A 26,391-nucleotide genomic window follows, 5' to 3' on the forward strand; every position below is an offset into this window, starting at 1 on the left:
GAAATACATTTTATCTCAGGAAAGAATATAATCCTTTTCATTTAATTTAATTTCACCTTCATCTGTCTCAGTTTTTAGTTTTATAAAAAAAAAATAAAAAGGGGAAAGGATGGGTGGAAAGATGTTGAGTCACTGCTCCTATGCTCTGTGGGGCTCGTGAGAATTTGAGCGACCAGTTTCAGCCTTTGCACACTCCCCCCCCCTTTCCTAGAAAAAATTAAAATGACACGTTTGGCTACCACCAACTACTCGCAATCATTAGTCATTGGCCCCAGGAACTATAAGCTTTTCCATTTCGATTGTTTTATGCTCCGAGCTTGTGTCACTCCTTAACTGTACTAAATCTTTATAGTCTAATAGGTGTGAGTTCATTTGTATGCTAATGATAATAATATATATTCAGAGCTCTAAATTTTTTTTTTTTTTTGGCCTTGTTAATTTTGCCTGAATGAACTGATAATTGATAACAATTTGCAGATTGCACCAAAATCTTAATTATATTAAAATGTTCCCTATCAAAGAAGTTTACAGCAAATATTGTATAATTGACTTTGAATTCATAGCACCTGTGATAGTTAAGTTAGAGGGGGGAGGGGAGCCAAAGTGAGTGCCCTTGGCTAGTGCATTCTTGCACCCTTTGAACTTGTTCGTTTCCGTTTTTTCCCCTTACATTTGTAGTGAAGTGAAGTCACTGATTCCTGCGAGCGAGCAACTCAACTCGAGCGGAGAGCAGGAGTGGAACGAAAACAATTCGGCGATCGAACAGACGCGTTTGATTTGGTGTGTATCATTGTAAGATTAATAAATAATATGGAGTCAGATGATAGTGTTTACTGAATCAATCAGCAGAAACAGTTGCAACAGGCATGATCTCAACCTGGATTTCACGCTTTGGAATACCGCAACGTATTACGTCTGACCAAGGACGTCAGTTCGAAAGTCAAATCTTCTCATCTTTGAGCAAATACTTCGGGTTTCAAAAATCCAGAACCACAGCCTACCACCCACAATCGAACGGACTGCTTGAGCGACAACACAGAACTATTAAGGCAAGCTTGAGATGTCATTTACAACAAAGCAAATCTTGGGTTGACGCTTTACCTTTGGTTCTCCTCGGATTGCGTTCTGCACTGAAAGAAGACATAGGATACTCTTCGGCCGAGCTCCTTTACGGAAGTCCTCTACGTTTACCCGGAGAGTTTGTTGACACCATTCCTAATGTCACGCATTCAGATTTTGTACAAAGGCTACAAAGTATTATCCGCAACCTAAAACCTTCTGCAACGACTACCCATGGTAATACGAACGTGTTCGTTTCAAAACAGCTTTTGGATTGCTCACACGTTTTCGTCTACAATAATGCCGTCACTTCATCTTTGCAACCAGTTTATCTTGGGCCTTATGTTGTGAAACATCGGTCACCAAAGTATTTTGACATTGAAATCAATGGAACTGTCAAAAGAATTTCAATTGACCGACTGAAACCATGCTTTATCGTAAAGGACAACGACGAGAAACCCCTCGAAAACCAAAGACACAGGGATTTCACGGATCAACCCACCCAAGGTGCATTTCGAGAGGAAATTTCACCGCAGAGCAATCGCACCCATACCACACGCAGCGGAAGGATTGTCAGGTTCCCCCCTCATTTAAAGGATTATGATTCTTAATCGTTTGCACTAGGGAGGGAGTGTGTAGTGAAGTGAAGTCACTGATTCCTGCGAGCGAGCAACTCAACTCGAGCGGAGAGCAGGAGTGGAACGAAAACAATTCGGCGATCGAACAGACGCGTTTGATTTGGTGTGTATCATTGTAAGATTAATAAATAATATGGAGTCAGATGATAGTGTTTACTGAATCAACAACAACACTAAAGCTACACATTCATGGCATGCGAAAAATCCGGAAAACTTGCAGAAGGGGTTGCTATTCATATTGTATTGTAATTAACTCTGAATTTGGAGCACTTCAGAAGTGATTGGTAGTTGGGGGAAAAGGGTTCCAAACATAACAACGATACAGACGTAAATTAAGATTCAGAAGAAACCCTACGAAAACGGAAATATTTCACAACACAAAAAACAGTTAATCGTGAAATTAAAACGAACTAAAACTTTAAACAGCAATATTTCGCATTGCAATTTCTACCTCACAATTTAAAGGGGCGGCTCTGTTTACATTTTACTCGGGGTTGCTTTAATGTATCCAGTTCACCATGCTGTTTAATAGAACGCGCTCGTTTTTATTTCTCATTTCGCCAATGTACTGTAATTGGTTTTGTTCGGCGATCCTAACCGGTCGACCACTGAGTAACCGGTTGCTAACCGCTGCGTGATCATTATATGTCACGTGATCGATTAACCGGTAGCTACCAGTTGAGCTCGGCGAACGCAAGCATTCCTTGCGTTCGACGAACCTCACCGGTCAACCGGTTACTAACCCCAGCGTTCTATGATCAACCGGTTACCGTTCTAAGCAGTTGATTGGAGCACGTGATCATTAGCTATCACGTGGTTCACTAATCGGTAGCTACCGTAACGTAAGCATTGAGAGCGTTTCAAAATTCGCCGCCGGGAACATTGGGCGCCGAGCATTTTGGACGCCGGAAACATTGGGCGCCGAACATTTTAGGCCCCGGGAATACTGGGCACAATATGCTCGGCGCCCAAAGTTCCCGGCACTCAAAGTGCTCGGCGCCCAAAGTTCTCGGCGCCCAAAATGCTCGGCGGGCAAAGTTCCCGGCGCCCAAAGTGCTCGGCGCCCAAAGTTCCCGGCGCCCAATCTTCGGCGCCCAGTCTTCCCATTTCGTGCTAATCCGGGCTCCTCCCGAAAAAAATTTCTGGATACGGCCTTGCTGTTCACCTGATATGTCACTGATAACCACGGTGTTACACGTGATTTTCCTGTGTCTACTGCATGCATTTTTGCGGCTTATAAACTCTTCCTTATATTTAAAACTGAGGTCCTACGAAAGTTTTTATCTAAGAAATGATGTAAAAGAATGATTAACGATTCATTTGTAATCTTATTTTCCTGATTTTAAACGTCTTGGCTCCTCATCAGAAACATGATGAAAACTCATTTTCTTTTTATTTATCCCTTTTCTTTGCAGTTTTCATGCAGTTACAATTCTGTTTTAGCCTTACACATGTTCACGGTGAACATAAAGTCGAATGATTATTGATTTAACACCGAATATCGGATGAAAATACCCACAGACGAAAAGTTAAAGGGCCACAATTAAAATTTTGAGGACTCTTTGCCCCAAAGTATTAATACTGCTTCTGGACTTCGTTAACTCTGTTTTATCTTACTATTCAAAATTAAATATCTTATAGTACGAAATTTGTGACCCATAAAAAAAATTAAAAGAAGTATTTTTCTTTATCAGATAAGCCTTGTTATTTATTTATAACAGATGTAGTTCTCAGCTACGAACAACTAATTGTATTGTTAGGACATTTTGAAAGCTTCGACATTTTGTGTTTGTTGTCGGTAAGTTATAATGAAATTTTGAAACACATATAACTTAAAAGTACGCTACTTTCTGTTGACTTTGATCTTAAGGTTATGTAAAATGATGAAATCCATTGTATCTCATAAGGTGCATTTGTTGCAATTTCAAATAAGCTATGAATTTCGATGTTACTTTGAAGTCACACTGTATCTATCAATTCACGATACTAAGTTTTACATAAAATAAATGTGTATTTGTTTAAAATGTTGCTTAGTTTATCAAGAAACGTGTTAAGTGTGCATGGCAAATCTCTCTTGAAGTTTGCAATTTGCCAATTTTAGAAAGTGCTTTAAACATTGTTACATAATTCCTGTATTCTGTGTAACTCATTTTGGTAGTAAAATAAAGATTTTCTATTATATTTTAATTAGTTCTGCAGAAATAAAGCACAGTATTAAATGCAAACACTTTGCTCAACAACGAGCTGTTGATTTTAATGTAGCTACGAACATTTCTGTCTCATTCGACACTGTACTGTCAGCATGTAGGAGTGACAAAACGCTGGGGTTTTTCTTTTTTTTGCAAGTAGCTTTTTTTATTTGTAGAAATTGAAAGTAGTTAGGTTGCGGAATAATCTTAGTAATTTGAAAGTTATCTTTATGAGATTTTTTTCATTTACAATACAAAGTATTAAGTTCAAATGTGTTAAAAACTGAAATTATTTTACTAGTGTATTCAGTAAAATAATTGCATTTCTGTAATTTCTGTATTCAGTATTTGGACTTCAAAATTCCAAAAGTGTTCATAAGTGAATCCAATTTCCTCCTCAATGAATCCCTGGTTATGCATCAATCTGTGTTAGGAATAAATAACTTAACCAGTCATCAGGCATATTTGACAAAAATTTTCCTTTTCTCGTCCAGATTTAAAATTTAAAATGTCGAGTTTGGTGCCTGGAAATTTTGATTGCATCAAACCTCATTCATTGCAATCAAACCTGCATAGTCTGAGTCAGACTGATTTTAGGGTAAAGGAGTTGGTCATTTTACCTCTGACTGCAGCCCTGATTGTAATTACGTTCTACAAGTGACCTGAATGAATAAAAAGAAACACTCTTCAATCTTAACATTTCTAAAGTGCATCTATGCAGTATTTCTGTAAAATAAGTTTTTGAACCTATTAATGACATTTGTAGTTTATCAGAACTGGCACCTAGGTTTTTCATTTTTACACTTGGCAATGAAAAACCTAGGTGCTGTATTTCTGCTGTGATGGTGCATTATCGGTGAAAAAAGTATCAGTGATTCAAAATATTGATCTTTTTAATGTATATTCCTGCACGATAAATTCTAAAAAAATGTTCAGTGTTTGAACTAAATTCACTGTCAGTTCATTAATTCCAAAAGTTGTTAAACTGTCAAAGAAAAGCTAATATAATGATAATAACAATTAACCAAATTAAATCATGCAAAGAGATTAAAAACTTATACATTTAACTTAGTACTTATACATTTAATACAAAAAGAAAGAAAAATAATCAAACATCAAATAATTTTGTAATATATTTTACGTTTCTGTCTGAATAATACAAAAATGGAAAGTAAGGTAATTAGTATAATGTAAATCAACTAGAGAAATTTCAAAGTTGATAACTTGAGCACACAAAAAAGAAGAAAGAAAATGAAGAGAAAAAGGTTAACAGAATATTTTTGTGGGCATTTTTCTGTGAATGATTGTTCTAGTTTACTTTCTTTCAGTGGATTTACGTGGAGGAATTTCATAAATTACATTTAAAACTCAAATTATATTCAAAGACAATAAATATTTAATGTGCCTTGAAATGCATACTAAATATATATTTTAAATAAAATTATTTTTTTTAAAGCAATGACTTATTGAGAGTGAGGGGGAATAATATAGATTTAAATATATCTTTCATGAAAGAAACTCATGTTTATATTTGGAGAATACTTTACAAACACTCAATATTCTTTTTAACAGTGCTGAAAAAAAAGGGTTAACTTTTCTACAATATAAGTTCACTTCTATAGGCAACTAACAATAGAAAACTCTTTCAGATGTGATGGATCTCAAATAAACTAATTAATAATAAAGATTTCATCATAGCTTTTAATCTTAATATATTTTTAAGAGCATTTTTCTTTAAAATATAAAATATTGACATCTAAAAAACGTTGAACGCGAACATCAAGGTTAGAAAAACAATCATCCCTCCAACATGGATGGTAAAAACATCAATGTTTTAGCTAAAACATCCACATCAATGTTGCAATACTATTATATAGCCATTATGATTCATAGATTTAATTTCCTATTTGTAACTCTGTTATCATTGTGCTGCCCTGACCCAATTGTGACACTTTATACAAATACAAATGTGACGACCAGCAACAGGCTCTGGGCCCAGCTAGGCTGGTCCTAGTCAATTAATTAGTCCCCAATGAAGATCAATGGCCCTCTTAAAGCTATCCACTCCCTTGCTCATTACCGCCTCTTCCGGTAAGCTATTCCAAGTGCCCACGATCTTGCTAAAGTAGTAGTTTTTCCTGATTTCCAAGTTAGCCTGAGATTTAAATAGCTTAAAACAATGACCCCTTGTCCTGCTTTCCCCGCAAAAATTTAATCCATTTACATCTTTCATTTTGATAAATTTAAATAACTGAATCATGTCCCTTCTGACTCTCCTTTGCTCCAGACTATACATGTTAAGCCTACTAAGTCTGGTATCATAATCTAAATCTGAGAGTTCCCTTACTAATTTAGTTACCCTTCGTTGAACCCTTTCCAATACAAAAATATTTTTCTTCAGATAAGGCGACCAAAACTGAACAGCATACTCCAAATGAGGTCTTACTAAACTCCTATATAAAGGCAGAAGAACTTTCTTAGATTTGTTTGAAATAGATCTATTGATAAACCCAAGGGCTGATCAAGTAAACATTTTCAGATTAAATGACTTATTGTATTGTAATTCATATAATAGTTATGCTATAATACTGAAGCAGGGTGTCAAAGATTTTAATTGGTGATTTGAATTGCAATTTATGATTTACTTTAAAAAAAAAAAGACTTTTATATTTAAAAAAAAAATATTAACCTAAACTCTAGATTCCTCTTGAAAATTCCAAATTAGGAAGTAGAAGCTCTGTTCTTGATTTTTGATTTTTGTCGTAGTATTACTCCAACTGTATTTATCTTACATTAAAAATAAAAATTAAAAAAATATGTACTGCAGAAATAATGCATGGGTAAAATGAATTAGTTCTTAGATTACTTGTTTTCAAATGCATGTGTACTGAGCTTCAATTTGTATTATGCAGTATTTATATTAACCTTTTTATGTTGAATTGAATTCAGGATAAAGCTTATTTATTTTATACAAAGATCTGCTGTGGGGAGGAAAAGAGAACTGCTAACTGTATGTTGATCTTCATAAGTTTACCTTCCTAAGGCTATACTAGGCAAAATTAATACGTGGAAAGACTGGTACGTATGTTTTGCATAGTAATTTATTTACTTTTCTATATGTGGAAATTTAATGTTTAAAATGTTACTAGAAATATTGTTTAACCATAAAAAGTAATTGTTAATTGGTTTGTACTAAGAAACATCAAAGATATCTCAAACACAGAATAGATGTATTTGAGAGCAGTATTTGTCGAGTAACATGCCATTTGAATTCAAAAAGTTTTCAGTAATGAGGAATAAGGCAAACATTATCAAGAAAAACCAAAGAACAGTTATAATGATTTTTCCCTTCAAAAACCACATTAGTTATACATCAATTACTCCAAGCTTAGTCGAATTGATTTGACTGAATGCTGCTTCCACTTAAAGTTGACTCTTTTCCTTGCATCACTTTAACTTTCCCATAGAAAATAATTGTGCATTAAAAAGTGGTTCTTAGCGTAACACCGGTATAGTAGTGGTTTAAATTGTCAAAAGCCCTCTATGGTCCAAATTAAGGACCCTGTGTATAAGAGTCAACGCATCAGCCTAAGATTAGCCATTTTAGATCGGAGCTCAAGGTTGGGTGGTTGTCTTTTCTGGAAAGTTATCACATTTTGTGACTTTGCACTGTGAGCAATTATTAGCGGCACGTGAATTATTTTTTAAATAAAATACATAGAGTAAAGACATTTCATAGGGAGGCCCTGTTCGGTGTAAGCCGGAACTTACACCGATGTATCTCAAGATCCTTAGCGTCTTGCTAAATGTATTGAGATACATTTTGATTCAAAACATTCCATTACTGGGTCTCAATTGGCAGTTAATTTTTGAAATTGCATTAAAACAGCGAGACTGGTGATAACAGTTCTTGTGAAGTGATTAAGTCAACACCTCATTATGCAGGGGTCTGACCAGAGGATATTTGGGTTTGTTAACGGACCCTTCACACAAATCTGATGAACCAAAACAGACCTTTCACAAACTCCTGATCAACCAAAACAGACTCTTCACAAAATTCTGATAAACAAGAACGGATCTTTCACAAATTGTTTATTGAAAGAGCAAATGGGTAGTTCTCAAAAGGTGGGAACAAAAACGTTGCTTTTGAGCCATTTTTAAAATTTTGGAATTTGAAATCTATTTTGCTTTTATTGCATAGCATGTACACCTAGAAAATCAAACACAAACATAAAAAGACAGCAGGTATTTATAAAAATTAATAAACAGCAAATTTAATGATCGGTCTGTAGGTAACAGATTTTGGACATACATTTGTCCAGTAGGTAACAGATTTTGTACATCATCATAATGAAAGTTTCAGTTTTTGAACTTTTCCAATGAAAATTTTATCTATTTTAAATTCTGCAATGAAAAATAAAGGATTTATGAAGTACATGAATGACCTTATATACTGGTCTTAAAATAATAAAATTTTGTTATGGTTTCGTAGAATCAAAACAAAAACATCCATTTTGCCAGCACAGGTGATCAAGTCGCCAAAACAGACGCTGTTGGCGAAAACCTGAATTCCTCTCTGGTAACCCTTTGCTTATCGTACGCTGTGAGTTGTCGCCAATCGGGATTTGCTTGGCGATTTTTGCCACCTTTGTTTACTATTCGTTACGATCATAACTTGAGTTTCTACTGCTATTTATGGGCAGTTCTCAAAAGGTGGGAGCAAACACAGACCTCAACTTTGAAGCTTCAACACCAAATAACTTTCATTTTAATTAACTCCAGGGTTCATACGGGTCATGGAAATCCTGGAAAGTCATGGAAAAAAAATAACAGAATTTCAGACCTGGAAAAGTCATGGAAAATTGAAATTTTCATTGAAAGTCATGGAAATTTATTTCAAGTCATGGAAAAATGTCCTGGACAAAGAGAAAGGAACAGTAACTAAAGGAGCATTAGAAATCTTGAGTGATTTAACAGTATAGCACATAAAAGCTATTACAAGTGGAAAATTGAACGATCCAAAAATCAAATCTGAGTTTTGAAATCTCATTGCATCCATTTCTGTCGCAGCCGCTTGCCATTTTTTGCGATGTGATTTTACTGCCTGGACATCATTTATTTTGAATTTTCTGTTATTTTCAACACTTCTTATGTTTCATATTCTGTAGTAGCAAAATTTCACGTTCTTAGTTTACCACGCCCACTCAAAAAAAGCAATTCAGTTGCATGCGAGTTCGATTCCGTCACTTGTAAGAACTTTGTTATTAAATTTTTCAGAGTTTATCTTAATTTGTTGAATGTTTTAGAAAATGTAGATATTAAGTGAGGCAACAGAATACAGAAAAAGAGGAATTCGTATGCTCTAAAACAGTAGTGCCCAACATACGGTACGCAAAACTAATCCATGCGACCCGCTGCTACGTTCAATGTCGGGAATTAAACGTGTTCTGAAATTTCTGTACCTATTAATTTATATGCATTTGAAAATGCAAATTTGTAAACAAAACAAATATACTTTTGAATCAGAAGATTGATTCATTACTGAATGTTTTTTTTTTTTTTTTCAAAAAAGATCTGGTTTGGAAACATAAACTAAACTATACTAAACTAAACTAAACTATGTGGCTTTACTTTAAGGAACCAAAATATTGTCAAGTTATGTGGATGATTAAAGGCACTGTTGACACTAGAAGGTAACTTTTGAAGCAAATTTATTGAAACTTAATGATGACTCATTTAACCTTTGTCCCATTCAACATCATTCTGCCCGTTTAAAAAAAAAAAAAAATCATACATTTAAGCATCATCATATTTGCTTCACTGCATTTTTACTTTACTTAAAATTATATCATAAAGACAAATAAGAATAGTTTAGTGTTTTAAGTGTGCACTTATATTTTTTCCCACAACGAGTATGCTTCAATGAGGCTGTGGGACGTTTTGCTAATGCTCATTTCCAAATATTACCAAGTTTGAGATTAAATAGTGCTATTCTCTTCGTGTAACAAGGTCATGAAAATTTTCATTGAAGTCATGAAAAAGTCTTGGAAAAGTCATGGAATTTTTTCATCCAAATAGAGTATGAACCCTGTAACTCAAAAATTTTTGAGTTAAACTATAATACTGTATAGAGACAAGAATTGACATAAATTATGGAAAAAATGCTCTTCAAATGCCCTTAAAAAATATTTTCTTTGCTAAAAGGCACAATTTTGGACATACCAAAACATTAACTGAGCAAATGTACCATTAAAAAAATTTTTTTTTAAAATTATTTCCTTACATTTCAAAAAAAATTTAAGGTATGAATCTTACACTGAATAACTTTTTGTTAATATTTTACACAAATAATAAAAGTAAAGATAGATTATTTACTTTGTAAACGATTTTTAAAAAACGCAAGCTTGAAATTTGATGTATGTCCAAAAGTTACGATCTTTACAATGCTATTACAGTGAAACCTCTATGAACGACCACCTCTATACAGCGACCACCTCTATTAACGACCAATTTTAAATGTCACCGATTTTCCCCGTATATACCTAATGTTAAAATACCTCTGGGAAAGACCATCGAAACCTCTCACAACGACCGGCATATCGAAAACTTCTGCTGTAACAAATGATAGTTATTTTTCGTTAGAAACCAAAAAAGAGAGACAACAAATGAAAAGCAATAGAACATTTAGTTTACACACATATCAGTTTTCTCTTGTTAACAGAAGTGGAAAGAAACCAGAATAAGGGATTAAAATCTATTCTCCCTGTGGTTTCAAACACGTTCCTTTCTTGTCTTCTCCTGTTCTAAACCTCAAAAATGTCACAAAACGGAGGGCGTAGTTTTTCGGACCCTTGGGAAGTTAAAAGGTTGCACAGGTATATCACCAGTCAAGTCAGGCGTGCGTCCCTTATCATTGTGATAAGAGTAGAAGTTCTCTCAAGGATTGCTTCTTGGAATTTCTTGGTTACTACGGTAGAGGGGTGTTGGAACGGTTCAATCCTAGGTCATTAGAATGAACAAAATCAACAGCTCATTCGAATAGCTAAAGTATCAAAGTTCAGTGTTGCATTGGATCTGCATTTGATCAACATCGCAGTAAAAATGTCAAAAAAACGAGTTGATCTCACGCTCGAGAAACATATTGATGTTATACATTTAATGAAGGTGATGAAAACGCGGGGTTGACGGATGCTGTACCACCAAGGCTGTCTGCTCAACAAACTCTAACAGAGATAGATAATCTTATGTTGCACTAATGATGAGGACATTAATAATTTATTTTTACAGCTAAAAGCTAAGTTAGAATCTAAAGTTGTTTCAGACGAAACTAAAAGCCTGAAACAGGCAAATCTCTTTACATATTATTTTAACACTACTAAATAGTGTTTAAGTGTAAAAATCATGTAAAAATTATATTTTACATTAAAAATTTCAAAAAAAAAGAAGTTTCTTTGTTTAAACGTTCTTATTCTATTGCTTTTGATTACCCTGCAGGAAGAATATGAATAATTTCCATAGGTGCTATTTTACCTTTGCATGTTAAAAAATGACCTAATGACCTCTAAGAGCGACCAACCTCCATTAACGACCACATTTTTCAGGAACGGAGAGTGGTCGCTCCTGAGAGGTTTCACTGTATTTGAGAACTAAGCATATGATGTTTTCGTTTTAAAGGTATTTATCGATCCTCAGAATCAATTTTTAATTGTTTAAAGGTGTTTTCATAAGCTTTTATGCAGTATCTTAGAAGAAAAATGATTTTTCTCAAACATACATGTGATATGTCCAAATGGCGTTACAATCTTGATGCCGATAATTCTGTCCGTTTATTCATAATTTTTGATGATCCATTGTCTTCTAATCTCAATAAAAAAGGTTATTATAATTTTATCTTCTTTAATCCATTGGTATTTTGCATAATTAATACGTTACACATTGAACAATACATAAATTACAATAGAAACATGGCTGGTTATGTTCGTAACAAAAGCCATTTTGCGCTAAAATCGCCAAGCAAACCTCCATTGGCGACAACACAGTATACGATAAGCTAAAGGTTACCAGAGGGGGATTCCAGTTTGACAAATGTAGTTTATCATCAGCTGCACTAGTTTTGGCTACTTTATCATCTGCGCTAGCAATTTTCTTATTTTTAATTTTTTAGAGTTAAAAAAAAATCGTCTGCAGTTGATTTGTAAACAAATATCAGTTGGTAATTTTCATTCTATCTTGAGATTTGAGAGATAGTAAGCCTTTTGAATTAACAACATGTTTTGAAAAAGTGCTTTAAACAATTTAATTAAGTTCTTTTATGGAATTTGTGTTGTATTTATATTAGAAGTACATTCTAAGTTTGGAAAATATCTACAGAAATAAAAGTTAATAATTCAGAGAAATACAAATGTTATTTAATAAAAAAAGCTACGAGTTTGTACAGTTATTTCCATGAAGCTTTTTTTTTACCTTTCATCAACTTCTTCAAAATCATTCCAAAACTTTATTATATGTAAAGAGCAGTATGTATAGCCATTCAAGTACTTCATTAATATCCTCTTTATTATTAAATTTCAAAACTCAAAAACTAGTAAATAAAATTTTCATTGGAAAAGTTAAAAATCAGATTAACAATTGTCAAAAATGGTGAAACATACATTATGATGATGTCCAAAATCTGTTACCTACAGACTGCTGATTTGATTTGCTAATTAACAATTTTTACAAATACGTGCTGTCTTTTCATGTTCATATATTGTGTTCTAGGTATGCATGCTACAGAATACAAGCAAAATTGATGTCAAATTTGAAAATTTTTGAAATTGCTCAAAGTTAACTTTTTTGTTCCCACCTTTTGAGAACTGCGCTTATGTAATGTTTAATGCATAACGTATTAATTGTGCAAAATACCAATGGATTAAAGAAATTAACATTATAATAGCCTTTTTTATTAAGGTTACTGTTAGCTTTAAAAGCTATGCGCAGTATTTTTCCGTGGATCTTACGTCTAATAAGTAATAGACATGAACCAATTTTCTGAGTCAAGAGACGACCTCTATTTTATTTCAACATATATATAAAAAGGTAATTTACATAAAATTTAAATAAAGAGTAAAATAGTGTTGCCACTCTTTGGCTATATAACAAATGTAAATTAAATTAGGATGGAGCTGTGAAAATAGTTAGTGGTCTAACATATCCCCCTCATTTTCACAGATCCATACAAGAAAATGATAATTTTTAAACACCAAAACAAAACACACTTTTACAGAAGTCCATTAACTGTTGCACAGTTAAACATTTAGTCAAGCAATCAGCTAAATTGTTCTTTCCATTAACATGAATTAACTCAAATTTCCCATCTTTTAAATTTTCTTTAACGAAAAAATATTTAATGTCTATATGTTTAGTTCTTTTATTTTCCACAAAATTCTTAGAAAAATAAATAGCACTTTTGCTATCGCAATAAACTGTCGGCTTTTGAAAAATAACTCCTAAATTTCTACAATCTTTTAAGATTCGTGAAAGCCAGATTATTTCTTTTACTACATCTGAAATAGCAATAAATTCAGATTCCATGCTGGAAAGAGCAACTGTGGCTTGTTTTGACGATAACCAAGATATTGGAACTCCGTCTAACGTAACTAAAAACCCACTTACTGATTTTCGATCATCTCAATCTGAAGACCAACTTGCATCTACGTATGCTTCAACATTAGAATTACTAGCTTTAGATAAGTCCAAGCAATACTCTTTAGTATTTATAACATAATTTAAAACTTGACACAACATTTTCCAGTGAATTTTGGAAGGAGAATTACAATACTTAGATAGTAAAGATACATGAAACATAATATCAGGCCTAGTTCTCGTGGCTAAAAACAAGACTACCAACTAAAGATCTATAAGGCACATTTTGAATTTCTTCCCCCTCTGCACATTTTTGTACAATTACACCGGGGTTTAACGGAACTTTTACATTTTCCTTTCGAAACTGATTGAAAACAGAATCTAACTTTTCAATGTAAGATTTCTGATGAATCAGTAAATGACCATCATCCATACATTCGAATTCAACCCCTAAGAATTTTGAAATTGCCCCTAAATTTTTTATATCAAACTTTGATTTTATTAAATCAATTGCACGATTCAATAAATCGTCATTTAAAGCAAATACCGCTAAATTATCGACATACAACAAAATTATAACTTTCCAATTTAAATGAAAAACACAATTACAACTCGACAGCTTTTCGAAATGTAATTCCGAAAATACTCGATTTAATTCATGAAACCACTCGTGCCCTGATTGATGTAGGCCATACAACGCCTTTTTAAGTTTCATAACATGATTTTCTTTACCCCTCGTTACAAAACTTTTTAGTTGTTCCAAATATATGGTTTCTGTTAAATTTCCGTACAGATACGCACATTTAATGTCCAAATGAGCATGTCTCCAACTTTTTAAGGTGACCAGAATTGTAAAGAAAAATCTAACTAATGTAAAGCTAATTACTGGCGAAAAAGTATCAAAAAAATTTATTCCTTCTGTTTGCCTAAAACCGAGTGCAACCAACCTTGAACGATATATCCTAATTGATTTATTAGTATCTGTTTTTAAATTGTACACCCATTTACAACCCAAAACTTTTGTGGCTTCCTTTCTCGGAACCAACTCGTAAACACCGCGAGATTTTAACATATTTATCTCTTCAATCATAGCTTTGAGCCATTCATTTCTTTCTGAACAGTTTTGAGATTCTTCAAATGTTAAAGGAATTTTAACTTCCGCACAATGAATTTCAACCTCGCTATCACTCGAATGTTCAGCATTATCACTACTAAGAATTTCTTCATTTAAATCTTTCTTTGAAAAATCAAAATCTTTGGAATTAAAGGGAATGTCATTATTTGTGCAATAATTTTCGACTTCTTTTAGACTTCTAAGTCTAATTTTAGGCTCAGGATAGTAATAAATGTCTTTTCGACCTTCAGATTTACCTCTATTTCTAGTTTTTACTTTCCTTTCCCAGTTTATTCTTTTTATCCCACTAGTTTCACCTTTATCTGGAATATCCAAGGAAATTTGAGTTTCCTCATCCGAGAAATCACTTTCTGAATTTAAAATTGACGCTGTAATAACAGTTTCTTTTCGCTTAGATTCAGTTTCATATCTATGTTTACTTTCGTCAAATTTTACATGCTTAGTTTCAAATACATTTCGCGTACCTGGTTCCCATATCCTATATCCATATGTTTTTACTGCATAACCTACTAATATACCGATTCCAGCATTTGGTTCCAATTTACTTCGTCGTTCTTTTGGAATATGGTAATACGCGGTACTTCCTATAGTTTCCAAGTGTCTTACCGACAGGGTTGGCAGGTTTCTGCCGAGGCGGTAAAAACCACTGGTAGAAACCGGTTAAAACCGGCATGGCAAAAACCCCTTTCTGCCACATTTATGGCAGAAACTGGCAGAAACTCAAAAAATTACATAAATGCAACTCCTGACATACAATAGAAAATGTATAAGAAAAATAATTAAATATTAACCCAAATACAATTTATTTACAACACTACCACCATTCAAAATCAAATTTTACATTGTTTCCCCACTGCAGCAGCCTCCAACAAAATAAAAGTTTTGACGCTGTTTCTAAACCTAACCAATTTCCCAATTTGTTGTGCACAAAGGAGAAATTTGAGAAGATTCTTTCAATCCCAGCAGAACTAGCTGGCATTATCCTCAAAGAACAAGCAAGATTCACATAACTTTCATCTATAGCACATTTTTTCAAACTGCACCACCATGCAGTATTTGGAGTAGTTGTTACCATGTGATTGGAAAAATAGGTTTTGGGAAAAGGGGCCGATTTGTTTTGTAAAGCAATGGTATAAGGTACATAATCAGGGTTAATATTTGTGAGTAAAGTGCGAGCACTTTCTTCTTGATTACATGATAAATTTACTCCCAAATACTTTGGATGGAGCATATAGGCGAGTAAATGATTATCAATAACTGCTTGATTAAGCTCTTTTAGAATAGCTTAGTTCAGTTATATTAAGTGTAAAATGAGAAGTTCTTGAATTTTAGAGTTTAATGAAATAAAACAAATCTGTATTTATTTAAATATTTGATATATATATATATATATATATATATATATATATATATATATATATATATATATATATATTACACTTTAAATTAAATGCAAACAAAATAATTATAAACAACAAACTGAAAAATTTGTTACTTACAACATTAGAAGGCTAAAATTTCTAACGCATAGCAATTTCAACTATGAAAAAAAATTTACTTTGCTTTGGAAATGTCAGTTTTGTTATTTAACATATTTTTACACTAATTATTAAATAACTATTATATTAAGTTTTTGCAATGACGAAATGAAGTTATATTTTTTATTTTACTTAATTGCCTGTCATTAAGTAATTACTAGAGCTATTAAAAACGTTTTCTAGTTTTTGCCAGTTTCTACCGGTTTTTACCGGTTATAACCAGTTTCTGCCACTGGCAGGGCAAAAACCAGTTTCTGCCGGCAAAAAGCCAACCCTGCTTACCGAGAACTTTTTATTGCCCCAAATGTTTAGTGGTGCTACATTTCCTAAACTTTTATGCGGAAACCTATTTTTCAAATAGTTTTGCGTATGAGCTAATTCAGCCCACAATGATTTTGGTAAATTAGTTTCACTTAACACTGCTCTAACACCTTCAATAATTGACCTGTTCAGACGTTCCGCTGTCCCGTTCATTTCTGCGGAATAAATATTAGTACGTTCAATTTTAATACCTTCCGACTTTAAATGATCTTCAAAATATTTAGCACAAAACTCAAGCCCATTATCAGTTCTAATGCGCTTAATCCTTTTGTCAAACTGTCTTTCCGCTTCTGCTTGAAATATTTTAAAATATTTAAACGCTTCATTTTTATGCTTAAGGAAATAAATATTGGCATATCGAGAATAATCATCTACAATACTTAAAAAATAACGCGAACCTGCTAAAGATTTTACCGCAGTTGGGCCAAATAAATCTAAATGAAGTAGTTCCAAAACACTATTAGTAGTAATTTTATTTATACTTTTAAAACTAGCTCTAGTGGACTTTGAAATTTGACAAGTGTCACAAATTTCAATCTTACCACTTAAGTTTTCTAAACCGTAAACATTTTCAGATTTACTGAAGCTCTTTAAAGCTTGAGCATTTTGATGCCCATATCTCTTATGCATTAACATAATTGAGTTTTTCTCAGTAATACAAATTTCAGAAGTTTTTACACTTGAATTTGCTTTTAAAATGTAAAAATTGTTTACCAAAGGTGTTTCTACGAAAAATTGACCGTTCGGTTTTCTTATTACAGCTTTACTGTTTTTAATTTTTAATGAAAAACCAGCTTTGTCAATTAATCTACCAGAAATCAAGTTTCGCGACATATTTGGAGTGTACATTACATTTTTCAGTAAAAGAGTTTTATTACCTGACTTTTGTATAATCTCCAAAGAAATGTCATCCGAACCACAAATATTTGTTGTTCCTTCCGCAATTACAGCTTTTGAGTTAGGAAAACTTTTAAAGTCTTGAAATAGTTCTAAATCAGCACAGAAATGTTCTGTTGCGGCAGAATCTACCGCGAATTCAACAGTTTTTGTATTTGCTGTCATTGCTCCGGCGAGAAAAGAACTTGCATCTCCGTCCTTCTTTCGGAAATTGGAATTTTGGACTTTCTTTAGTTTTCCGCGATTTTCTGTAACCATATCTTGTTGACCTTTACGTTGTTCACGCTTCCAGTTGTTGTAGTTAGAATTATTTTTCCGTTTCGGACAGTTCCTATAGTAGTGCCCTTCTTCTCCGCAAGCGAAACACACATTTTTTCTGTGTCTGTCGAAAACAAATGCAGTTTGCGAGAATGTTGAAGTTTCTTTTGGATTCTCCCTATGCTGAAGTCTATCAAATTCAGATATTAAGGCTTTTCGCACATTTTCAGAGGTAAAACTTTCATCACTCAGTTGATACAGTTGAATTACAACATTGTCATACTTCGGAGGTAAATTACACAGCATCTGATACGCTATTTCGTCATCTTCCACTTTTCTTCCGGCAGATTCCAAGTCTTTTGCAGCTCGAAAAATGCGGCCGATAAAAACAGAAATATTTTCGTCTTCTTTTAAATTTAGTTTCGTGAATTCCGAACGCAAAGCGGCAATTCTAGCTCAAGTTGTAGGTTTGAACACTTTGCATAACGAGTCCCATGCTTCTTTTGCACTAGTCGAGTCTATGACCAAATTTTTCAGTTCTTCGTCCACAAGCAGGCAAATTGTTGACATTGCTTTAGAATCGCGTCTTTTCCAAGATTTCGTTTCTTTTTCGTCAGCACCTTTTGCCAGAGTCTCCGTACCGTCTACTACGCTAAACACATCATAGTTCGTTAATAACATCTTAACATTGAACTTCCAACTTTTATAGTTGTCTCTGTTTAGCTTCTGAAACTTAAATACGCCACTTTCCTCAGCGTGCGCCATTGTTACCCAGTAATGGATAGAAGTTATTTCTCACTGCGCTATTTCCAAACTCAAACATTTTAGGTTTAAACAACACTCTGCTGCCATTTTGTTAGCTTTAAAAGCTATGCGCAGTATTTTTCCGTGGATCTTACGTCTAATAAGTAATAGACATGAACCAATTTTCTGAGTCAAGAGACGACCTCTATTTTATTTCAACATATATATAAAAAGGTAATTTACATAAAATTTAAATAAAGAGTAAAATAGTGTTGCCACTCTTTGGCTATATAACAAATGTAAATTAAATTAGGATGGAGCTGTGAAAATAGTTAGTGGTCTAACAGTTACAAGACAGAAGATCATATTATAATATTGAATAAAAGGACAGAATTATCGGCGTCTAGATCGTAACGCAATTTGGACATCTCACATATATGTTTAAGAAAAATGATTTTACTTCAATGATACTGAATAGAAACATATGAAAACACTTTAAAATGATTAACAATTGATTTTGAGGATCGAAAAATACCTTTAAAACATATGTCATATATTTAGTACTGAAATATTAGCATTGTCAAGATCGTAACTTTTGGACATACATAAAACTTCTAACTTCCTTTTTTTCTAAAATTTTTTACACAATAATCTGTCTTTAATTTTTTAATTTGTAGAAAATGTTATCAAAAAATATTCAGTTTGAGATTTTTACCCTTAATTTTGTTTTGAAACATTTGGAAATATTTAAAAAAAATTTTTTGATGGTACATTTGCTCAGTTAACGTTTTGAAAGTTCAAAATTGTGCCTTTTAGCAAAGAAAATATTTTTTAAAGGGTATTTGAAGAGCATTTTTTCCATAATTTATGTCAATTCTTGTCTCCATACAGTATTATTTTTTAACTCAAAAAATTTTGAGCCAATTAAAATGAAAGTTATTTGGTGTTGAAACTTCAAAGTGAGGTCTGTGTTTGCTCCCACCTTTTGAGAACTGCCAGATCTGAAAGCAAAATAATGCATATTTTCGCATATGCCGCTACTGCCAAATAAATTGTTGTTAAACTTGTTGTTTATATCTTGGAAAGAAATTGACAGCTGAAAATAAGTTTGGTTTTAAATAATTTTATTTGTTTTATCACAGTTAATCAGCAGTGGTGCTTTTGTAAACTTTACTGAGAAGGCGTTGTTAAGCACTTTTGGTGTTTTAAACTTTTCTGAAAAGGGTCGGTAAGCACCCCCCCCCCCCCCCCCCCCGCCGCTCATGATTTAGTAAACAATAATAATAATAATATATATTAGCGAAATGAACTTAGAACTGCAAAGGGATAGTAAGGGTGGGGAAAAAATATATTCGGGCTATCAACTTCAAAATTGTCGCCACTTAGCATCTGGTGTTTAACCTTTATAATGACTTGATTAGAAAATATTCTCATTATTTTACCAGCTTGTCAATATTTGCTTTAACTGTTATTTTGGGAGAAAATTATATGGGTTTGATTTTTTTCGATGCTAACAAAGATGATTAACTTTAAATAAGCTCTCTTACTTACCGTTTTTTACTTCCTTTTACAAAAAAGGAAGTATTGTATTCACAAAAAATTTTCACTCAAAAATCGGCCTTAATTTCCATTTTTCTCACCCCAGAATGAATGTTGAGTTTTTTCTTTCGACTTGACCACACGTGGATATATGCCTAGGAACATACAGACACCCGAAATATCAATTTTGACGACCCCCTACAGGGGTCTGGCCAGAGAATATTTGGGTCCGTTAACGGACCCTTCACAAAAATCCGATCAACCAAAACGGACCTTTCACAAAATCCCGATCAAGATCAAACAAAATGGACCTTTCACAAAATCCCGATCAAACAAAACGGACTCTTCACAAAATTCTGATAAACAAGATCGGATCTGTCACAAATTGTTTATTGAAAGAGCAAATCTGAAAGCAAAAATAACGCATATTTCTGTGTATAAACCGATAATTTTTTGAACCTTTTTTAAAGTCCAATTAGAGGAATTAGCTAATACAAAATCGGCTAATTTTGAAAAAAAAAAAATGGGCACTCCTGGGATGCTCCTGCAAGTGATAAATAATTGCTACTGCCAAATAAATATAATGGTTGTTTGTTTTATCACAGCTAATTAGCGGCAGTGTTGTAAACTTTTCTGAAAAGGCATTGGTAAGCACTTTTCTCTGCTCATGATTTAATAAACAATAATAATATATAGCTGCGAAATGAACTTAAAACTGCAAAGGAATAGTAAGGATGAGGAAAAAATATGATAGCTTCAGATAGGGTTACCAACTTCAAAATTATCACCACTTAGCTTCTGGCGTTGAACCTTTATAATGACTTGATTAGGAAATATTCTCATCATTTTGCCAGCTTGTCAATATTTGTGTTTTTTACGGTGCCGTGCGATGTTTAATTGTTATTTTGGGAGAAAATTATATGGGTTTTGATTTTTCGATGCTAACAAGGATGATTAACTTTAAATAAACTCTTTTAATTACCGTTTTTTTTTCTTTAGATGTCTACATTTTGAAAAATGCAATCTTTTAACATCCAATATGAGAATCATATTTTGTTCTTTTTTCTAGCTAACTTCGCTTTATAGCATTCAAATAAATGAAAAGTCTCTTTATTTCTGTTAGAACTCTCATTTCAAGTTTTTAAAGCAAAATTCCATTTTCTGTTATGAGTCAAAAATTAAAATGCTGAATAGATGGTTTATTTTATTTTATTTTTTGGGTCAACTGTGTCCACAGATATTAATGATATGTTTATCATAGGACTCTAAAATGCAATTTTAAAATAATTTTATCAAAAACATTTCTTTTACAAGCCGTTTTTATACTTTTGATGCCTTCACTTTGAGAATTGCGATCTCTTTGCATCCGCTATGGGAATCCGATTTTACGAAATTTGGATGATTATTACGCTTTGTTAAGAGGTAAACAATTGAAATATCTTTATATTTTTGTTAAAATCACGGAATTTATAAGTTTTAAACGAAATTCTTTGCTTTTTAAGAATGTCTTGGGTCAAAAAGTTGAGTGCTGAACTCCATTCTGAATTTTATTTTATTTATTCATATTTTTGTTACAATTATTTTAAGTACTGTACAGAAATATATCTAGTATAATTTAACATAATGAATGTAGAATGGTAGATAAATATTGATACTTGAAGCAGCGATGCCCCCCCCCCCCGCCAAATATCAGAAAAAAATCCAGAATGATTTTATCGACGTAGAAAAAGAAAACACTCAACTTTAACTTTAAGTTTAATTGATGCCATCTGTGCCATCTCTAAATGCTAAAATTTTGTTTTGACAAAAAAAAAAATTTTTTTTTTTTGCGAAATTTTTTGATTTTTTACAAAATTAATTCATTTTTCACAAAATTATTTGATTTTTCACAAAAAACGGACCCTGTGAAAAATCCTGGACAGACCCCTGCCCTAGTTAATTACAACGAATGTTCTCATGACGTCCGTATGTACATATGTATGTGTATGTGCGTATTTATCTCGCATAACTCAAAAACGGTATGTCCTAGAAAGTTGAAATTTGGTACGTAGACTCCTAGTGGGGTCTAGTTGTGCACCTTCCCTTTTGGCTGCAGTCGGATGTTCCTAAGGGGTCTTTTATCTCTTTTTTTTTGGGGGGGGGGATCATTGTTAATTTCGATGTAAACTCAAGTTGTGTTATAATTTGTCAGACACTTGGCAATATATCACCAATATTTTGGTTGCCAACTTGGTGTCAAATTTGGCAATTTTTTTTTATTTATTTATTTTAATTTTTTTAAAATTTGGTTTCAATTTGGCCACTGTTGGTGATATTTAGAGAGTGAACAATTGAATCACATTAAAATTGCCAATAATTGGGAAATGACATTAAAGTGGAGTAAAAGGAAGTCATGTGATGTACACATCAGCTCGTTTTCTTTAGATGTCTACATTTTAAAAAATGCAATCTATTAACATCCGATATGAAAATTATATTTTGTTCTTTTTTCAAGCTAATTTTGCTTTATTAGGATGCAAATAAATGAAAAGTCTCTTTATTTTTGTTAGAACGCTCATTTCAAGTTTTAAAAGCAAAATTGCATTTTCTTGTATGAGTTAAAAATTAAATTATTGAAACGATGGTTTAATTTTTTTTTTTTTACTTCAAATGTGTCGAGATATTAATGATATGCTTATCATAGGACTCTAAAATGCAATTTAAAAATAATTTTATCAAAAATATTTCTTTTACAAGTCTTTTTTATACTTTTGATGCCTTCACTTTGAGAATTGTGATCTCTTTGCATCCGCTATGGGAATCCGATTTTTCGAATATTTGGTGTTAAGTACGCTTTGTTAAGAGGTAAACAAATAAAATCTCTCTTTATTTTTGTTAAAATCATGAAATTTATAATTTTTAAACAAAATTCTGTGCTTTTTAAGAGCGTCTTGGGTCAAAAAGTTAAATGCTGAACCCTTGTCTGAATTTTATTTATTTTTTGTTACAATTATTTTAAATACCATACAGATATATTTCTAGTATAATTTAACATAATGTCGAATGGTAGATAAATATTGATACTTGAGAGAGCGATGCCCCCCCCCCCCCCCGCCAAATACTAGAAAAACATCCCAGAATGATATTCTCAACATAGAAGAGGAAAACACTCAACTTTAAGTTTAAATGATGCAGTTTGTGCCAAATTCTAAATTCTAAAATTTCGTTTTAACAAGAATTTATTATTTTTGTTGTTTGTAATGATTTGATTTTTTACAAAATTATTTGATTTTTCACAAAAAACGGACCTTGTGAAAAATCCTTGAGAGATCCCTGTTATGTAATTATAACTGTGCCCATCTTCGTACTGATGTATCCAATAGTTCCAGCTTCGATTTTATCACCTTTTTGCCATAAGCAGAGCCTCTCTAAGTATTTTTTTTTATTCCGTGATAAAATATTTTTAGCCAATTTGACAAGACCCAAAACTTTGCTTTGGTAACAACTTCTCAACAATGAAAATCCAATCCAAAATGGCTAAACTTCAGCTGATGCACCAGCCTGTATTTTAACCGCTTTAGTCCAAATTGCTGGTGACCAAGAGCTTGCTGAAGAAACAGGTAAACTAAAAACTATATTTCAGTGAGAAGTGATAGTGAAAGTAAACAAAACAATTTGACACTTTGCAATACAATTGTCTGCTTGGCGCTGGGATGTTGAAAACAGCGCCAATCAGATAAGTGAAATATTCATGAACAGAATTGCCAATCCAATGAGTCACCACACAGAAATTCTATTTGTTTACTTCTGCTATTGGTTCTCTCTGAATGCAGTATAGCAGCAGTTGTCTTGCGTGAAAAAATTAAATTATAATGCTGATGAAGCTGGAATTTAATAATTTTAACTAAGAAAAAATATGCCAAAATAACTGGTTCCAAATCTCTGAGATTTATACTTAATTCATACACTCAAACATTTTTGAACATTTGAGAACTCAAATTAGTGTATGTTTCTGGCATAGCTAATACATATTAACTGAACTTGCATGTTTAAGTGGAATATATATGATTTTTTTTTTACAAAAATCTTAACCATTTTAAGGGATAGTAATAATTAAAAGTGTTTATTGTTAGATGCAATATATTTCCTATCCAGCAACTTAATTTAAATTCAATAGTATTGGTAGTGGTTGAAATGTAGTTGCCATAAAAACTGAGCTAATACTAAAAATACAGGGGTCAAAATTTTCCTATAAATCCTATATTGAAAATAAAAATTCTATAATTTTGATATCAAAAAATCCTTTGTCTAAAATTAATTTTTTTCTGATATAGTATACTTCAATATGATGCATATGAAAAAATGACTGTCTAGCATGAATAACTGTAAAAATGCATAAATGACTGTTGCAGCCAATATTTAAGCAACAAATTCTAATTATAAAATTTAATATTAGTAGAGAGTAGCACAGGAGACAAATATTAGGGGACATGATAATTTCTTCCATAAAATGAAAACAAATTGAAAATTATATTTTAAAAATATGTTAGTAAGGTGTCATGTTTAAAAGGAGTTGAAAAGAAAAAGAAACAATTTTAAAAATATATAACATGAAAAAAATATGGTCTAGAAATCAAAAAGTGGCAGCCTGGCTTTTTTACAAGACTCAATTTCAATAACCCTATTTAACAAGAAGTTCCGTCTAGAACTAAACGAGCCTACTTTCCCATATACCCATACTACTTTCTAGTACCTGATCAATATTCTCAAAAATAGCTAAAATCGCACATTGTTCAAACATATTTTTTAAATATTTTAAGCTGATATCTAGGAATAAAATATTCCTTACTCATCTAAAAAATTAGATGCGTAAATAAATAAATAAATAAATAAACGAACAAATAAAATAGCAGCACCTTTAAAACAAAGCAGTTAATACAATTTTTCCCATTAAAAAAATTCTTTAACAGCTTTCAAAACAAAAAATAATAATTAAAATTAATAAGCTTATTAAAATAAATACATCATATCAAAAAAAAAAATGTTTCTTTTTTCCTGTTACCAAAAATAATTTTTTAAATGAATTAATGCACTTACCAAAATAAATAAAAACAATAAAATGTCAACTTAAAAAAATAATTTTCACTGTAAAAAAAATCGTCTGTGCATATCTTTATGTAGAAACAATAATGACTTCAAGTTTATCCACCGAAAACTGAATATCTAAATTAAAACTTTTGCATGAAAATAAAAACAAGTCATAGTAACAATAATTACTTCACAGTTAAAACCATAGCGTCGGAGTCGATCTCATTTTGGGATAAAGGAGTCGGAGTCGAATATCCGAGAATCTGAGACAGTCATTTGTCCTCCGTGTATAAATTTTTGCCAAAGCTACGAAGTCAGAGGCGAAGTCTGGGGTGCCCCTAAATTGTCGGAGTCTGGAGTTTGTCGTCAAGAGCTATTTCCAACAAAATTTGTTTGAAGTAAATCCGCCTTCAAGTACGGAATCTGCATTGACTTTCAGTTTCCCCGTAGGCGCTAATGTTAAGGGATTTGAACTGTTCAAAATTGAACGGAAAATGTTTCAAATCAAAAAGGTATTTTAAATACAAGTTTTTCATCAAAAGCTTTTCCTACAAAGATTGAAGCAAATTCGCCTCACAGTTCGGAATTGCCTTGCATTTCCCCATAGGCGCTAATGTTAAGTTTTTTTGAAACTGTTCAAAATTGAACAAAAAATGGTTCAAATCAAAAAAATGAAATATAGGAATGAGGTGTCCTCACTGAGATCTTTTGAACAAAAAAAGAAGAGAAAAATTTCGAATCGAACTACTCACTCAAAAGTTATTAGGGGGGAGGGACAGACAGACATTTTTTCCCATCTCAATACCCTACTTTCCAATTTTTAATTTTTCAATATTTAATTATTTTTTTTTTATTTTTGACTTGTTTTTGTAATATTTTCGAGATGCATTAAGCCTTCTTTCATGCTTTTTTCGTCTTTCTCTGACTTTTACTGGGAAAGTATGCTAAAAATTAAAAATATGCAGCTTTTGTAAAATTTTAGAAATGTATTACAGAAAATTTTTTCGAAGCTATCATTTTCAATGTTTACATTTAGTTTCGGAAGAAAATTTGAGTTGGTATTAGATCATAAAATCTCGGACATCGAATGTTACATTAATATTGGAATGAGACTTTTATCCAAATCAAATTCTAAGGAAAACAAGGGAAATACATTTCAAGGCCAAAAAAAAAAAAAAGACATGCCTTTTTGGTGAAGTTTTGTCAAAACTTCAAAAGGGCAAAAGAGATACATTGAGAAATGCAAAAATAAATAAATAAAAAATAATAATAATGGCAGGGCGCACCGAACCCTAATATTGAAGAGGCAGGGCATTAAAGACCTTGAGAAAACACTAAACAACATGAAAATTATGAATTTTGTACTAGCATTTATCTGATTC

General features: G+C 32.4%; 1 long non-coding RNA gene across 1 annotated transcript in view; it reads left to right on the top strand.

Moving 5' to 3' along the window:
- The first annotated feature begins 3,457 nt into the window (after nucleotides 1-3,457).
- Nucleotides 3,458-26,391, top strand: part of LOC129221331 (uncharacterized) — a 28,883-nt gene continuing 5,949 nt past the window's right edge. The window contains exons 1-2 of the long non-coding RNA XR_008580497.1: nucleotides 3,458-3,495; nucleotides 6,863-6,964. This is a non-coding gene — a long non-coding RNA (uncharacterized LOC129221331). The remainder of the gene's footprint in view (nucleotides 3,496-6,862; nucleotides 6,965-26,391) is intronic.

Source organism: Uloborus diversus, chromosome 1 (genome assembly GCF_026930045.1).
Source record: "Uloborus diversus isolate 005 chromosome 1, Udiv.v.3.1, whole genome shotgun sequence".
Lineage (NCBI taxonomy): Eukaryota > Metazoa > Arthropoda > Arachnida > Araneae > Uloboridae > Uloborus > Uloborus diversus.